Here is an 18,050-nt window from a genome sequence, read left to right as displayed (position 1 = left end):
TTTATTGCGATAGATCTGATTTCCGGCTGTAATAATCTCACGAGGAGGCGCGTCTTTCTCGGTTACAAAACTTTCTACCAGGGTCTTCAGAGACTTGATGTTAATGAGCTTGTTGTTACAATGGTTCAGAGTGAAACCCTTAACTTTCATACAGGTCTTACCCGCAGCCGTTCTGTATGCGTCTTAGGACCCCCTGAAACAAACTCCACTATGTGGTCCTGAGGATCTAGTTCGCTCGTTAACTCCCCAAGGTAGTCCCCGAGGGGAGGGACCCAATCCCCTGGCCTGGTGACAAAGATTACAGAGTCAGTATCATGATAGAGCGTGCGTTCCTGCAACTGATCCATTAAGTTGTACAGTTCAAGCCGGGCGTAAGCCGTGGTAAAAACCGCTATGAAAACATTAACGTTCCCCTGTTTGGTGGGGAAATCTTTAGGGGCCCTCCACTGGACCTGTGCCACGTGGTCATTTAAGAATTGAAAGTGTGATACTGCATGTTGTTTGGAAAACATAAATTCTATAAACTGTTCAGGGGTTTTAATCAAGGTTGTGTTTAGACGGTAATTTCTTTCCCCAAACTTACCCCACAGACTGTTTAAAATCAGTTTGGACATTTGTCTCTTGGCGGGGTTTACAGTTATGTTCCTGCAACTTGGTGATGTCTGAAAAGGCAACCATCTGTTGAGAGTTTAAGCCGGCCCTCTGATGAAGCATTAAAGCCTCTTGCAGAGCTTGGGGTTCAGGCATGTCGGGGGTGAGTAGTTTTATTAAACTGTAAGCAAAACAGAGCTTATTGTCCCCACTGGAACTCACCACTAATTGCCTGAGCTTGGTCCTAATTATGTCGTTCTTCAAGCATTTCGACAGTCTTCTAAGCGCCCCACCCTCAGGGTTACGAACCACATTCATTACCAGAGACAGACTTTCATCAGCTAAGATGGCTGCGTTTCTTTGCAATAACGCTTCGATTTTAGCCAGACATCTAAATTATCTCCACTCAGCATTACAGATAGGTTGCTAAACAAATCATCCCCTCTGAGTTCTAACTGTACAACATCTCGAGGTCTGACCCTTTCAGCAACCTGTTCAAGCATTTTCTGCAAGGCCTCGTGTATGTTGACAAATATTTCTGCATAATTGTCACAATTTAAAAGTTCTGCAAAATTAAAACGCTGAATCATTTCAAAATTGTTATAGGCCGGTCTATCTATAATCACGGGATCACTGGTACTCTTGGACACATCATCATTTTGAACAAAGCCTTCACCCCCTACATTCTCACAGAGCATGTCCTCCACAGCCTTATCAGTCTCAGAACCCTCCACATTCCGAACACCCCCACTGCTGACATCTACAAAACCCCCTTTTTGAGGAGGCTCATTGAAAGCCTGTAAAAGTCCTTCAAAGATATCCAACCGGTTAATGTCAAGACCCTCCTCTATAGTGATGGCTGCTTCTGCCGCCATCCTGTGTTCTAATTGTTTCAAATCATTTATAATAGGGGCAGAATTTGGTCGGGGTAGCTCCTCCAAAGACTCCACCATTTCAAACAAATCGGGGTGAACTAGGGGGTGAACCTCTATAAGCGCTACCGGTGGGAGGTGGTTATTTAGATCATTGACCATCTGTAACAGGTCGGGGTTCACCGGTAAGTCTGTTAATTCACATTCTATCGGTGGTAATTGGGGGTTATTTAAATCATTTATCATTTGTAATAGTTCCAGGTTCATTGGGACATCAGAGGAGTTCACAACAGGGCCGGGGATGTTCTCTCGGGAAGGTCTTTTTGGGGCCCTAGCTTGTTCATAATCCTTTAGTTTGTGAGTTCTTTTACCAAGTCAGGACATTTTTTAATTTATTTTTTATTTTTCCAACAACCCACAATAGTAAGGCGTTTTGTGTCTATTAAAACATTAAATACGGTACAATTCGTTAGTAAGGGTATTAATAAGGGTGTTTTGGCTCTCTATCACCAGGTTTTGCCCCACTAACACAAGTCTTTGATTTTGTAACAAAGTATGTAGCAACTCATGCCGACCTTCAGGAAGTAGCTCCGGGGGCTGGTGGCCTGGCTCAGCTTCAAAGGATGGTCGCTCCGGTAAATCTCGGTCGAAGGAGGCAAGGAGCGAGTGTATACTCATGGACGGAGACCAAGAAGGCCTTTGCGGTGACACCCTGGCCAAGCGCGGGGTTACTGTTCCGCGTTTCGGTAGCCAAGAAACGGGTCTGGGGGGACGATGTTGAAACTAGGCCGTCGTTGGGTGGTGTGTCAGCCCTGACTGACGGCGACCCCTGAGGTTGTTGGATGCCTGTATTTGTTCCGCCCGACAATGCGGCGGGCTGAATCTGGGGTGTTGAATTACCCCCAGAAGGCTGTGGCCTGAGTAGATGTTGGGGGGTCTCCAAGACCACCGTGGGGGATCCTCTCGGTGATCTCACCGGGAAAGATGTTTGATCCCACTTAGACGGGGTAATTGTCCTCAATAGCTCATTCACAGAATGACTATCCCAAGAGTCTTGGGAAGAATAAAAATATACATTACATTTACATCTTTAAACGGCGACAGAAATCAAACTTAAAACAACATGTCCAGGACATTCAAAACCTTTAGCTTTTTTAGACCTTTGAAAATAGCCTTAGACATTCACTACAACGCCTTATTATTTACAGACAATATATTTATTAGGACTTGATAATAAATTTAAAACAGAGAAGCCGCTGTAAATAAACTGTTTCTTAAATGTTTCTTTAAAAACTGTAATATTGTTAATAAAACACACACACACACAACAACATTTCATTTTTAAACGAACCTTCCAAGTGTAAACGCTTCCTGATCTCGGGACTTCCTGTTTCACAAACGTTTTCACGATCTGTTTAAATATTAAATACAATGAACACCTTCAAGCCTTTTCCTACAACCACTTTAAAACAGAAGTATAATAGCGGGAGATAAGCCAAACAACTTACTAAACCCTTTCGGACGGCTTTACTTCCTAACCAGACGGTACGGCAATCGGTCATTTCTAAACACGTTCCCCAGAAACAAGCATAGACCTGTCCGGACTTCTAAAGATCTTTCCCAGAACCCCCCGCCCTACAGGAAACGGTCACCCATCGCTTAAATATTAGCCCTCAACGGGCAAACAAAGCCCTTTTAAAAACATTAAAGTTTGAAAGATCTTACTTACCTCCACAGAATAATCGTTTCTTATGTTTTTCGGCTGGTTTAGCTTTTTGCACCGCTGTGAAGGTAAGAGACATGTTTAACCTTTAACCACACCGCTTTATAAAAAGCTTTAACCTCTTACAGGCTGCAGATATATACTCACAGCTATCAGATACCGGGGCTGACGGCCTTTCAGATTCTTGAAAGGTTACGGTTCTCGAAGGTAAAACGAAACAAGCCCTCGATGTGGAAGGCCTTTCGTTGTCTCGAACCACGTTTCTTAATACTGTTAGACAGGATAATTTTTTAAAATTAACAAAACTGGACTCAAACATCTTACAGAAACGTTATACAAACAAACAGGGGTTTAGTTCTTACCCGGTCGGCAGACAGCCTGTCTAGGGACAACCACTTCTCTTGGTCGATCCTCGGAGACATTAATCACAGGCCTTTCGATAGTTTCTGTGTAATTAAAGAGACCGGCATTAATATATATTAAAACGTTTTCATAACTCTAATGAGCCGCTTCAAAACCACACACACCCATGCATAAGAACCCATGAGCGCAAACACAAAAATCTTACCGTCGTTGTTCCAGATGATCTCCTCAGCGTTGGGAATTAACTCCTGTTGACTGGCTGAAAAATAATTTTACAGAACTTAAAACAGATGTTATAGCCTTATTTACAATACATGCACACAACACGCTCTGAGTCAATGAAAAGAATCTGAAGACTTGCCTAAAAACTCGTTTAAATCGAATCGCTGATGTTGTTTCCGGACATTGTTGATCTTTAGTCTTAAATCGAAAGGTCAGCATGAGTCTGTCGAGCTGAAGACCAGACCTTCATACTTATACTGATGGCCACATGCCGGATCTGCTTGTAAGGCATTGTTCTGGTCTGGCCTTTGTGCCGCCCTGTTACCAATTAACATATCAAAACCAACCAATAAGATGACACTGCATCAAATTTCACATAGAAACCAAGATGGAGACGATCTCTCTCCTCTCTACTCTAAACTTTTATTAGAACCTTTTGGTCTCTCAAAAAAACATTTTTAAGCATCAAGACCTATAGTCAACAACCACTAAGAATATTTCAGGCCTTTATAAGCGCTAAAAAACAACCTGAGCCTAGAAAATAAGCATAAAGATCAAAAATAACTAGCGCTTTTACAGTGATTTTTTTTTTTTTTTTTATAGCGATGCTTTGTTTGGTATTAAACAAGTCACAAACTACTCAGAACAGCGTTTATCCCCGCAAAAGAGATATTTGGGTTTATTTTACAAAGCTTATAAATTATATACGTTAAAAGTATTCTGAATGTTTTGATACCACACGCCATACCTACTGTTGTCTTCTACACCTTACGGTAGCAACAAATCTAACTACTGCTTTACTTTAACAATAATAATGACGGCGACCACGATGACAACAAGAACAACAACAAGAACAACAACAACAACATCATCAGATTTTAATTAAAAGTGGCTACACCAGTGTTTACAATTTCAACCTGTCTACAGACGGACGCTCTGAGTGCACCGATTTCGGGCACTCCAATGAAGAAAAGCCACCCACCGCCTCCGGGGAACCACGAGGGCAAGCAGGACGAAAAGGGCCGGCCCACAGCAGGCTATTTCCGCCCGGTTTCGAACCGGGGACCTTTCGCGCGTTAGGCGAACGTGATAACCGCTACACTACGGAAACTGACAACGTGGCGTCTTGCTTCAAACGGTTATCGTTGAAGCCTGCTGGTAAAACGGGCTCAGGAATTTCAGGTCGGCTAGACTGTGAGATGGCGTCTGAAGTGCCGCGAAAGGATGCCATTTTCACAGACCTGTTTGGCATTGCTAAAGGGCACATCAGGACACTTCGGAAACTCTTTCAAAGGCAGGACGCCCTGCGCTCTGACAGTGCCTGCACTTAGCCCAACAAGGTGATGCTGAATGGCTTGTTCAAACGGCTGGTGGTCTTCCGTCACCACCAGACTATCAGAGCTATACTGCGCCTTCAACTACATAAGAGTAACAGCAATGTCGCCGATCCTGCTACGGTCGTATTGTAACAGTAACAAGATGTATCGATTTTAAAAGTGTCAGTTCCAGCGCCTCGCAAAGCTACCCTTCTGCGATCGATTGTTCTCAAGGTCAGGATTTCTTGCCACTCCGAGGAAGAGAAAACGACGGCCGGCCTTGGGGCAGGGAGATGAGGACGGGTAACACGGTACTGGCACGCGTGCACCGCGGGTTGTTTCCGCCCGGTTTCGAACCGGGGACCTTTCGCGTGTGAGGCGAACGTGATAGCCACTACACTACGGAAACCAACCCGTCCTGGCGTTTCGAATGGCTTCCATCGAAGCAGGCTGGTAAAACACGCACAGGCGTTTCCCGTGGGCCAGCCTGTGAGATAATGGTTTCTATTTTCACTGACCTATTTTGCATTGCTCAAAGGCACATCAGGACACTTTGGAAACTCTTTCAAAGGAAGAACGCCCTGAGCTATGACAAGACTTACACTTACCCCAACAAGGTGATGCTCAATGGCTTGTTCAAACAGCTGCTGCTCGTCTTGTGCCACCATCAGACAATCACAGAGCTATTGTGCCTTCTACACCTTACGGTAGCAACAAATCTATCTACTGCTTTACTTTAACAATAATAATGACAGCGACCACGACGACAACAAGAACAACAAGAACAACAGCAAGAACAGCATCATCATCATCATCATCATCAGATTTTAATTAAAAGTGGCTACACCCGCGTTTACAATTTCAACCTGTCGACGGACGGACGCTCTCAGTGCACCGATTTCGGGACACTTAGGAAACTCTTTCAAAGGCAGGTCGCCCTGCGCTCTGACAGTGCCTGCACTTAGCCCAACAAGGTGATGCTGAATGGCTTGTTCAAACGGCTGGTGGTCTTCCGTCACCACCAGACTATCAGAGCTATACTGCGCCTTCAACTACATAAGAGTAGATAGTAGGGTTTTTTGGGCGCGGCCTATTTTGTTATGATGTATGCCCTAAGCTTATTAATATTCCTACGTCGTAATTGGGGGGCGTGATTTTAGGTAGAGTTATTTCCTTAATTATTCCTACGTCATATCCGTCAGAAAGTGTACACCCATAAAACCCTGAACAACAAGGCCACCCATAAATACCCCCACCCCTCTGAAGGTAATGCCCCGAAACTCTCCTCTCTATTTAAGAACCCGCGCTGCTTTTAGGCAATACCTCTTTAATTCTCAGCATCAGAAACATCCCGCTTCTTCAACATGTCCAGCGACATCAACATGAAACCCCGCAAGAAACAATCCCGGGCAAGGGTTCCTGTACTCACCAATTTAAAGATTGAACGCTCCTGGGTGTTGTTCTGGGGGGCTCGACGGGGTTACCGCTTTAAAAGGGATCCCAGCTATGTTGGAGTGGAGCTTTTTGCTTTGGGAGAGAAGGAGGGTACGTTGGAATCTTTTGAGACGGTAATTGAATACTCTTATGAGGACTGGTTGAAGGTGATGGCCTGGAGAGATCTGGGGCTTGTGGATAAGACTCTAGAAGGCTTGCAAGAGGGTCCAAGAGAATGCAAAATGGAGTCTCCGACTCAGGGTTTTGAAAGGTGGTGAATGGGAAAGCTTGCAGAACTATGGTAGAGTGGTGAAGAGTCTATCTCTAACTACAGATCGTAAGGTTTTGTTTAGCAGTACCCTGATTACAAACCCTATTGAAGGGGGTGTGGAGGATCCAGAAAAACAGGTTACTGAAATTATGTTTGACGCCGTCTGACGGCTCAGGGGCTACTCTCTTCTAAGAGGGCGGTGTGTCGTGACGTAGTGAAGAGATAGGATAAAAGGCGCAACAATTCATTCATGGTTTAAAATTAAAGAGAATGTCTTACCCGAAAGCTGCGGACGTCGACAGGCTCTACAGGCCTCATCAAACCCGGGATCACCCCTGGTTCTATTCCCCAGATTTTGTATATACTCCGGAACCCTCTGACTGCGGTTACCCTCCAAGACCTCAGACCCCGGTCCCTCAGGACGAAACAACATGCGGTGCGATAGATGTCCAAATGAGTCTCGGGGATCCCCAGCCTCTGGAGCTCATGGAGGGCCTCGATTTTGCCGAACTGTCTACCGTCTGTGCGTCTCAGGAGGGGGTCAGTCCAATGGATGTAGAAACACCCCACAAACCACCAGGCGACCCAATGAGCATCGGACTGTCCCGGGGGCGTGATGAATACGCAGGATTTATGCCCGGGGTATGTGACCAAGTAAGCAGAGTAGTTAAAAGCACCCTGGTGTATATTCTGAGTGCTCTCATCGACCGAGCTCTGAAAGAAGTCTGTCGGGGGTGTGAAGTGAATCACCCCAGTCAGTTGAGACACAGTTGTTTGTTTGAACCAGACCGTTACTATTTCCTGTTCTATTTCAACGTGTTTTACAGAAGACTGAACAAACCGTGGCTGAAACCGGCACTAATCAAGGCGCTGTCTTACTCCCACATACATGTCACTGCGGGACAAGTCCAGAAAATCATAGATGAGATTTTGCTGGAGCTGAAAAAGGAGCCGTTTATAACAGAGAAACTTGGGCAGCTGCTCAATGACCTGGATGAGCTGAGTAGAAAAACCGCTGGCAAGCTAAAAGCTTATTTCTTCCGTAAAGAAGTTAAAGCTGGGGGCAGCGACGAAGAATTCGACATCTACGCCACTGATTCAGACTCTGACCTGAACTAAGGGACTTTGAACATGGGGAATGTTCTGGACTGCTTCTGCAACTGGTTCTGTCATCAACAGCTAACCATGCAGCTAACCTGAGAGCGCTATTACACCATGTGCTTGACAGAAAAGTAGCCATAGCGAGCCTTTTCTCTACAGATTTAACCATCGATGAGGATCAACTTTCAAACCTGGAAAAGTGAATGGCTGCTGTAACAAAGACCGGAGGGTACGAACACTGGGATGAAGCGCTCAAGGGGGCCAAGAATGATATTAGGCCATTTCATCAACATCTGTATGACCTTTTGCTGAGCATGTTTAATACACCTCTGTTTACTTTTAAAATAGGTCATATTGTTGTTTTATTTACATATGTAACTGAGGTGTGTGCCTACAAGATAAAGAAACAGGTATATTTGTTGATATAGATCAAGTAACCAATCATCTGATTTCTTTTTGTCTGGACCGTAGAAAAAATTGTTGTGTATGTTATACTTTTCTCAAATGTGTAAAAAGGGGTATCTGCTCTCCTGAAGTTGAATAAAAAACCTTGTATAAAAACTTTGCGCATAGTGTGGGTCTGTGTGGTTATTTGACAGAATGACTCGGCAAGCTCCCCAAATGCAGGAACTATACTACAACCCAGCCAAGATTGGGGGTTTGGCGGGTAAGAAGGGTTTTCAAAGAGGATTCGCTGAGGCCGGAGTGAAGGTTAATGATGTGGTTGTTTCAGAATGGTTACGGGAACAAGACGCCTATACCTTACATAAACCTCTCAGGATTAACTTTAAAAGAAACCGCGTATATGCAACTGACATAGACTCACAATGGCAAATGGATCTAGTCGATATGTCAAATTTATCAAAACATAATAATGGTCACAAATTGATGTTGATGTGTATCGATGTGTTATCAAAATATGCCTGGGCTCGCATTCTACATAATAAAACAGGTCGGGCGGTGACAAGGGCCTTTGAGGATATATTGTCCCAGGGTCGATGTCCTAAAAAACTGCAGACTGATAAAGGAAAAGAGTTTCTCAACAGAGAATTTCAGAATCTACTGAAGAGACACAAAATATATCATTTCACCACCGGTAATGAGCTTAAGGCATCGGTAGTGGAGAGGTTTAACCGCACCATAAAGACCAAAATCTGGAGATATTTTACAGCGGTCAACACGTTCAAGTATTTTGATAAAGTTCAGGATTTTATCGATGCTTACAACCAAGGGTATCACACCAGTATTAAAATGAAGCCTATAGATGTTGATCAAAGTAATTCTTTTAAGGTCTATATAGAATTATACGGACCGTTTATTAAGAAGGGAAAAACTACTTATAAGTTCAACATCGGTGATGTGGTTCGCGTTTCAAAGCTATGGAGTACTTTTGCCAAAGGTTATGAACAAACATTTTCTGACGAATATTTTACAGTTACCGAACAGTTGGCTAGAGACCCCCCCGTGTACCGGTTAAAAGACTATGACGGGGAGGATATAGAAGGAACGTTTTACGAAGCCGAGTTACAAAAAATGATTGTGGGTAAAGACAGTGTATACAGAGTTGAAAAGATATTAGCTGAAAAAACCCAGAACCGGAAAAAATATGTGTTGGTGAAATGGCTTGGACGGCCTGAAAAGTTCAATAGTTGGGTCCCGGAACAACAGGTTTGCGATATTCAATCCTTATAACAACGTGCCCGCGGGTGTGATGGGGGCATTACTTTCGGTACTCAAGATGGAATCAGGAGGCTTCTACGTGACTCTACCCAGTAACGCCTCTCTCGATATATACCCTAAAAATGAAATATCCAGTTACACGGTACAATTTGGAAAATCTATAGATCTAAGGGGGTCGTGGGAAGTGGGGTTGGCGGAAATACAGTATCCTTACACTTGGGCTGTTTTACAAGATAAGGATGCCACCTTCGCCATTTTTGATGATGTTAAAATCAATGGACATTCACGATACAAGGAGGTTATTATGACAATGTGGATAAAATATTAGATGAGATTCATAAACAGTTCTCAGAAGGCACCCCCAACATCAAGCTATATTACAACCCTATTAAAAACAGAGTGTACAAGGTGTCAAAACCAGGTATTAGCATTCAAACCAGCGGCCAACTGGGGCGTATATTAGGGTTCTATTCTGACACAGAGAGCAGGTTCTCAGAAGTGGTGGGGCGGCTTTTACACTCTTTATGTGTATACGGATATCATAACCCACCAGAGGGTTGGGGATAGTTATGTCCCCCTTTTGAGAAATGTACTTATTAAAGGTAAAAGCAATGACATGGTCACAATTACTTATGACAAACCACACTACGTAGCAGTCTCAAAGATCCACTTTGACAACATCACGATCGAAGTAAAATCGGATCAGAATATCAACGTACCCTTCCGCTTCGGTAAAGTTAATGTCAAACTACATTTTAGACCCCTGAAACAGTGTGTACATTATTAAAATGGCTACCTCGAGGGGTTATGTAGATCCTAGCGCCTATGTGGATTATTACAAGATGCAAGACGGGAACGGCTTGCCCGGTATTGTAGGAGCCCCCACAATGTATGGCGCCGGTCTAGGAGGACTCTTTCGTGGTCTCTTTAGAATGGCCGTACCCCTGCTTAAGAGAGGCTTTGCTATAGCCAGACCCCACTTGAAATCAGCGGCTAAAAATATTGTTAGTGACGTGTTCACCAATGTTATGAACCGGGCAGCTAGCCATGAGCATCAGGAGGGTTCGGGTCTCATGGTAATGGCGAGGAGGGGGGTAAAAGAAGAATCAGCATGTGTCCACCAGGGGGCGACGAAGATCCGTGGCTAACAAAAAACGAAGAATCTCTCATTCTCCAACATATCGTGGAAACACTCGGAGAAGGAAGCAGCACAAGAAAAAACCTGCAAAAAGAAAGTCTCAAAGAAAGAAAAATAGAGCCTCAGGATACATCTTTTAAACATGTCTTTTGTCCACAGTCTATCGGAAGAATGCGTCAAATCAGAACTGGATCTGTTTACAGTTCCATACACTCAAACGAGTATAGATAAGAGCATATATGTAGAGATTCCCCCTCTTTCTGCAATTTCAGACACGGCCCCTCAAGAGTTTTTTTATAGCTGGCAATGGCGAGGATTATATTGATTTGAATAACACATTTATTTTAATGAACTGTAAAGTGACTGATGAGGATGGCGATGCAATCGAGAAGACGGCCAACGCTGGGGTCTTCAATTACCCGGTGGCCACCATGTTTTCACAGGTGGATGTGACCCTGGGAGATCGGCTCATTAGTCAAAGCAGCAATACTTACCCCTATAGAGCCATGATGGAGTGTATCCTTAATTATAGTGAGGAGACCCTAAGCAAACAGTTCAGCCCCGGCCTTTTCTTCAAAGACATCCCGGAAGCTATGGACGACAAGGATCCAGAGGGACTCAATAAGGGTTTGCAAAAAAGAACGGCCTCTTCAACAGAAGGGAGGACCTTTGAGCTAATGGGGCATATCCATGCAGACATATTTTTCCAAGAAAAACTCATGCTCAACGGGGTAGACATTAAAATTAAAATGATCCGTAGTAAAAGTGCTTTTTGTCTGATGACCCCTGATACTGAAAAATATAAACTGACCATATTATCGGCCTCGCTGTTTGTGAAAAAAGTGTCCGTCTCCCCGGCGGTTAAACTAGGACACGCGCAGGCGTTAATGACGGCAAACGCCGAGTACCCGATCGAAAGAGTCTATATGAAAGTCCACAGAATCCCCGCAGGGACACGGGTGATGGACCAGGAGAATCTGTTTCTAGGACAGCTCCCAAAACAGGTTATTATAGGCCTCGTGGATAATGATGCATTTACCGGGGTTTACAACAAGAACCCCTTTAACTTTAAAGATTATAATGCGGAATTTATAGCGTTGTACGTCGATGGTGTGCAGGTTCCATCCAGACCTTTTCAAGCTGACTTTGAAAACGGCAATGCGGTTCGTGAATATTACAGTCTAGTACTGGCCACGGGTCGCCATCTCAAGGATCAAACTCTACTGATCGATCGCCGGGAATACTGCAGCGGTTACACCTTGTACGGTTTCAACCTGACCCCTGACGAAGAGTGTGGACAACATTTTTCACTGATGAAGACGGGCAATATGCGTTTGGAGATGCGTTTCAAGCAGCCTCTACCACGCACTGTAAATATGGTCGTGTATGCTGTGTTTGACAACATTATTGAGGTGAATCGGAGGAGAAACGTTCGGTATGATTATTATTAAAATGAACACCAGAGAGCTCAACCACATCATGAATGCCCTGGCCGGCTCACGGAAACTGTTTCAAGGAGTCTACGCCTGCGATCAGCTGCCTAAATTTAAGATCAAGAATTTACCTGCAATGTACATAATCAACACATACCCTAAAAACATGCCCGGAGAACATTGGCTGGCTATTTATCTAAGGGAGGACCACCGTGGTGAATTTTTTGATTCCTATGCAAACCCCCCGGATTTCCGACCTTTCCCTCGGAAGATCAATAACTTTCTGCTCAACAACTGTCAAGAAACCATTTACAGCGGTCGTCAAGTACAAAGTCTTCAGACCTTCACTTGTGGTCAACACTGTGTGTTTTTCTTATATCATAGATCTAATGGAAGGTCATACCCCGATATTATGGCCTTGTACAGTGAGGATTTAGGCCAAAATGATAAAAAAGTGGCAGAGTTTGTCAGGACACTGTGGACCCCCCCTTATAACACAATGACTTACGACCCTGGCCAGCCATGTATACAGATGGGGTGTTCTTGTGAGGATTTTAAAAGATGTCATGCGTGTTAAGGTGAAAAAATAATGAAAACAGCCTTTGAATCATTAGTTTTTGTTTTTATTCAATACAATTCTTATACAAAGCAGGGGTTATGTTATAAATAAATGTACAACATTTGAAAAATAAATAAATAAAAAAAAAAATTGTTTGTCGGGTCATTATTTACAGGGGAGACAAATAAAAACATGAGATTAAAAAGCTTCCCAACGATGGATAGATCCTGAGGATGGTCGCTCAGCACGGTCAGAGTAATGAGATATCGGAGTCAGATCAGGCTCCACCTCTTTACACAGACGGATTTTTTGTCGCGTTTCCTGGTTAGGAACTGTGGATTGGGGCATGTTCAGACAGGCCATCGCCTGTAGGAAAGCATTCCAGCCTACAGGTCGGCGACTATCGGGTACCTTATTAGTGCTAGTGACACTCTTCAACAAATCAAACATGTGTGAACCTTTGATCAGTTGTCCTTTAAAAACAAATTCACCCTGTTCATTCCAAGCCGTTACCCGCGGTTTCTGAACCATTTTGTGCAGGATATATTCTGCATGTCTTTTGCTTCTGGCCGGCATGTTTCTCAAAACATCCGTTACAACACCTCCCTCTGAACTCTCAACAGGTTCGGTCACCGCAACATCTTTATCAACCGTACCTCCCGCATCAGCCCCAGAACCATTTTCTTGAGAGGCCATGGTTAAAGTTAAAATGTTTTGATCTTTTTCACCCTGTCTAACCAGACGGAGGTAGCGCTGTAAAGTGTTGGTATACAACTGGGCTTTGGAATACTGATTTAAATCGGCCCTGGCCTGTATAGCTTTCATTTCAGAGTTCAGGTTGTTTTCGGCCGTTTGTCTAATGGGCTCTGGCCCGAAAACATTTTTTCTCAGTTTCTCAAGCTGCTCCTGAGGGATCAAAAACATTTTCTGAGGATATTCCATTATTAACCCACTCTGGAAGCTAGAAGACTGGTTAGGAAAGGCACGGCTATGCTCAACAGCGGTACTATAAAACCCCCGGTTTGATTAATCTTCTTTCTTTTTCTTTTAATAGAATACTTCTTATTAGCGATGATCTTGATAACCGCTTTTTGTTTTTTGAGTTTAGAATGTTGAGAAGGGGTTAGGGGTATATTACCGCGTAAGATGTTAAAAGCTATTTCACACAGGGTCTCGATCAAATCCGAGGGGGCCCCTGCCAGCACAGCTTTCCTATGGCGCGGGCTCCCCTCAAATAACATTTGCAAAAGCGGCAGATTTCTTTTAATCCGAACAGACATTCTTATTTATTTCCTTTTCTTTAGCACATACACTGCCGGCCAATCGGGCGGGCACAAACCTGTTCTGAGGCGAAAGTCTTCTGGGGTTTGTGCTTTTAAGTCCGCAATCAAGTACCCGTAGGGTTTTTTGGTGGCATCCTCAAATGCCTCCAAAAAGAACTTGGTCTGGTTAGGGTACATTTGACGAGCCACGACGGTGACCTGTAGTTTATCTCTGGGGTTTTTAAAAAGAATTATATCATTGGCATTTAAATTAATAGTGCGGCTTTTTTTACCTTGAAAAAATAGATTTTGAACTAAATAAATAATACTTAAATTCCTATGATGAGTGTACTTTGTGAAAGCTTTTTCCACTTCACTGTTGTCACCGGCCTGCTCCATCAGGTCATCAAGGATCACTAGATTAGTTTGACCGGGCGGGAACAAGTCATCGTCACACAACGAGGCGGGGAGACCTTGCACAAATTTCAGATTATTTTTTTTCGAAGCCAAATCATCGTAGAGAGGTTGCCAGCAAGAGTAACACCACACTATGTTGTCAAGAGCTTGGGACACGGTTGCGTCCACATCTTCTATGATGTTCTTTATAAGATAGCTCTTCCCCGAATTGGAGGGACCGGCTATAATACAGGAGAAAGGGTGTTGAAGTCTGTTATCAAAACCACCGCTAATATCCATAAGGCAGAGTGGTATAATCAGTCTTCAACACTCTTTTATTGTACACCACCCTGAACCATTTGTTTAGTGATCTATTTTACAACGTGTACCCCTTTTTATTGCGATAGATCTGATTTCCGGCTGTAATAATCTCACGAGGAGGCACGTCTTTCTCGGTTAAAAAACTTTCTACCAGGGTCGTCAGAGACTTGATGTTAATGAGCTTGATGTTACAGTGGTTCAGAGTGAAACCCTTAACTTTCATACAGGTCTTACCCGCAGCCGTTCTGTATGCGTAAGTCTTAGGACCCCCTGAAACAAACTCCACTATGTGGTCCTGAGGATCTAGTTCACTCGTTAACTCCCCAAGGTAGTCCCCGAGGGGAGGGACCCAATCCCCTGGCCTGGTGACAAAGATTACAGAGTCAGTATCTTGATAGAGCGTGCGTTCCTGCAACTGATCCATTAAGTTGTACAGTTCAAGCTGGGCGTAAGCCGTGGTAAAAACCGCTATGAAAACATTAACGTTCCCCTGTTTGGTGGGGAAATCTTTAGGGGCCCTCCACTGGACCTGTGCCACGTGGTCATTTAAGAATTGAAAGTGTGATACTGCATGTTGTTTGGTAAACATAAATTCTATAAACTGTTTAGGGGTTTTAATCAAGGTTGTGTTTAGACGGTAATTTCTTTCCCCAAACTTACCCCACAGACTGTTTAAAATCAGTTTGGACATTTGTCTCTTGGCGGGGTTTACAGTTATGTTCCCCGGCTCTAGACGGATCCCTTCCTTTTCAAAATATTGCTGAACTTATCGCTCTTTGGCCGCGGAGTCAACACACCATGAGGGATAGCCCGATGCCTCCTGTTTCCCTTTCAGATGGGTCATAATGTAATCAGCAAAAAGAGTATCAGGTTTTTCAGAAAAATGCCAAACCTCATACACCTTACCGACTCTGTAACCTTTCTCCACCGCCTTGTCAAGCTCAATGCTACACCAGACACCCGTCAGCGCTCTCTCTTCATCACTGTGCAGACAAGAGGTAGTTTGATTTTCAGTTTCCACACACGTTCTACACAGAGGGAACATCAATTTTCCCGAACAACTGTAAGGCAACACGTGTAAGAACAGCTCGCGAGGAGGGTACATGGTGACTTTGATCAAACCAAAGTAATGTCCGATTTCGAGAAAGTCACGATAAACAATGGTTGGACGCCCCACCGGGTACATTTTGGTCTTGTTGACATAAGGGTACAGACTGGTGAAATCATAGTAATCTACTCTCTCACCCTCCTTTACCTCATAATGTAAACAGAGGGCGTTGGTACGACCCCCAAATAACGCATCCCGGGGCTCTAGACGTTCAGGAAAGTCCAAGGTTTCCATAAACCGTTGTACCCCCGCATCCTGTTGCTTCAGGGTCGTCCACTCGTGTTCCCAAATCACCAGCACGTTCAAACCATAGGTGTTTTTTAAAGTTTCAATTCGTTCCTGGAAATCATAGTACATATCACCGCAGAGTTTTTGTGTTACGGGGTTAAAGGTGTTTGGGTCGAAGCACTGAGGACAGCCATGGTAAATACAACCAGCAAACTCATAAGCGGTACGCCGCCCGAACACGTCGCTAAAACCGTCTAAGTAGTAAGGCCCCATTTTGACTTCCCCTTGATTTAAAGCATGTCTGATGAAGATGTTATCCCGGGCACTCAGGTATTCCAGCCACTGTATGGAGACAGTCGAAAAGTTCTTTTGTCTAGCACGATAGTTGTCAGAAGTGGTGACCGCTATAGTGTTTTTCTGCAAGAAATTGGACCGATACATTTTCATGCAGAGAGACGCTATGGTCACACTTTGCAAAGGGTCGAGACCCGATGTGTTGATAACCTCGGCGCAGAAACGCACACAGGCTTCTTTAAGGATCACCACATCATTTTTACAATAAGCGGCCATCTCTTCTCGGAAATCAAAAACACCTCCCTTAACCGTATTGTACCATTTAAAGAATTCCTCCCTCTCATGAGACATCATAGTAACAACCCCATAATAAGAGGCGGGCGGGTAGGACCCTCGATAATTTTGAGTGTCCTTAGTATTAAAAAAATGGCAGAACCAACCTTTCTTCTGAGCCTCAAAACCCAGAGCCTTAGGCAAAGCGCTCAATTTCATGGGGAGGAAATTTAACGAGTCTATGTAACGTTAGTTGAAAGCTTCGTCGGTGAAACACATGATCTTGCTACCCTGAGCTATTATTTTTGGGGTCACCCCATTTTCCACCAGATACTTCATCAAAATGTAAGAATCATAACCCTTAGCATTGTGGGCAATAAATGTGTAATTGAGGTATTTTGGACCGCGATACCGCGTAAAGAAATCCCTGACACAACTCTCACCGCTAGCTGACCACTCACGATCCAACATGTCAATACAGTGTATATAATTAATTATAATTGTGCGGCGGCTCCTTTTTAACCGGCTGAATAAAGCACTGGTGTTCGGACCCCGGGGTTAAATCAGCATTACAGATCCTGCATCTCGGCTCCAGACATTTGTGTGGTTTAACCTCATGAAAACGGTACTGGAGGCAACACTGCGGGCAATATTTAGTTTGATCACAATAACTCAGTTTTTTAACCCCCTCAGAAGCGGCCCTCTGTACCTTATGCTCGGAAAAACAGAACGCAGAGAGACAAATCCTTAAGCAATCTTTTCATCGGATGGTAGGGGCCAAACCCTTACAACATTGCGGATTGAATCAGACGTTACAGTAACCGTCACAGCGGTGCTTAAGCTTATCATTGAAGGCCTTATAACAACAATGACAAACATACGAACAACCCAAAAAAGCCGTCAAACTCTTTATTCCAAAGTAATGACTATCACTTAGGAAGAGAAACAGTGTCTGTGTATGGGTTTCAGGATGTGTCTGAAATTTCACAAATACTTCCTTTACCTCACAACGGTACCACACAACAATTTTTAAAGACAACAACTCCTCAAACTTGGTGATGTCTGAAAAGGCAACCATCTGTTGAGAGTTTAAGCCGGCCCTCTGATGAAGCATTAAAGCCTCTTGCAGAGCTTGGGGTTCAGGCATGTCGGGGGTGAGTAGTTTTATTAAACTGTAAGCAAAACAGAGCTTATTGTCCCCACTGGAACTCACCACTAATTGCCTGAGCTTGGTCCTAATTATGTCGTTCTTCAAGCATTTCGACAGTCTTCTAAGCGCCCCACCCTCAGGGTTACGAACCACATTCATTACCAGAGACAGACTTTCATCAGCTATGATGGCTGCGTTACTTTGCAATAACGCTTCGATTTTAGCCAGACGTCTAAATTATCTCCACTCAGCATTACAGATAGGTTGCTAAACAAATCATCCCCTCTGAGTTCTAACTGTACAACATCTCGAGGT

General features: G+C 43.9%; 2 non-coding genes across 2 annotated transcripts; both read right to left on the bottom strand.

Annotated features, from left to right (window-relative positions):
• Positions 1 to 4,809: 4,809 nt before the first annotated feature.
• trnav-aac (transfer RNA valine (anticodon AAC)) lies at positions 4,810 to 4,882 on the bottom strand. Its single transcript has one exon. It is a non-coding gene; the product is annotated as a tRNA-Val (tRNA).
• Positions 4,883 to 5,423: 541 nt separating this feature from the next.
• trnav-cac (transfer RNA valine (anticodon CAC)) lies at positions 5,424 to 5,496 on the bottom strand. Its single transcript has one exon. It is a non-coding gene; the product is annotated as a tRNA-Val (tRNA).
• Between the last annotated feature and the right edge of the window lie 12,554 nt (positions 5,497 to 18,050).

This window comes from Amia ocellicauda (assembly GCF_036373705.1).
Source record: "Amia ocellicauda isolate fAmiCal2 chromosome 11 unlocalized genomic scaffold, fAmiCal2.hap1 SUPER_11_unloc_5, whole genome shotgun sequence".
In the NCBI taxonomy this organism is placed as follows: Eukaryota; Metazoa; Chordata; class Actinopteri; order Amiiformes; family Amiidae; genus Amia; species Amia ocellicauda.
The sequence above is the reverse complement of the archived record's forward strand: the minus strand, read 5'-3'. Positions and strand labels throughout refer to the sequence as shown.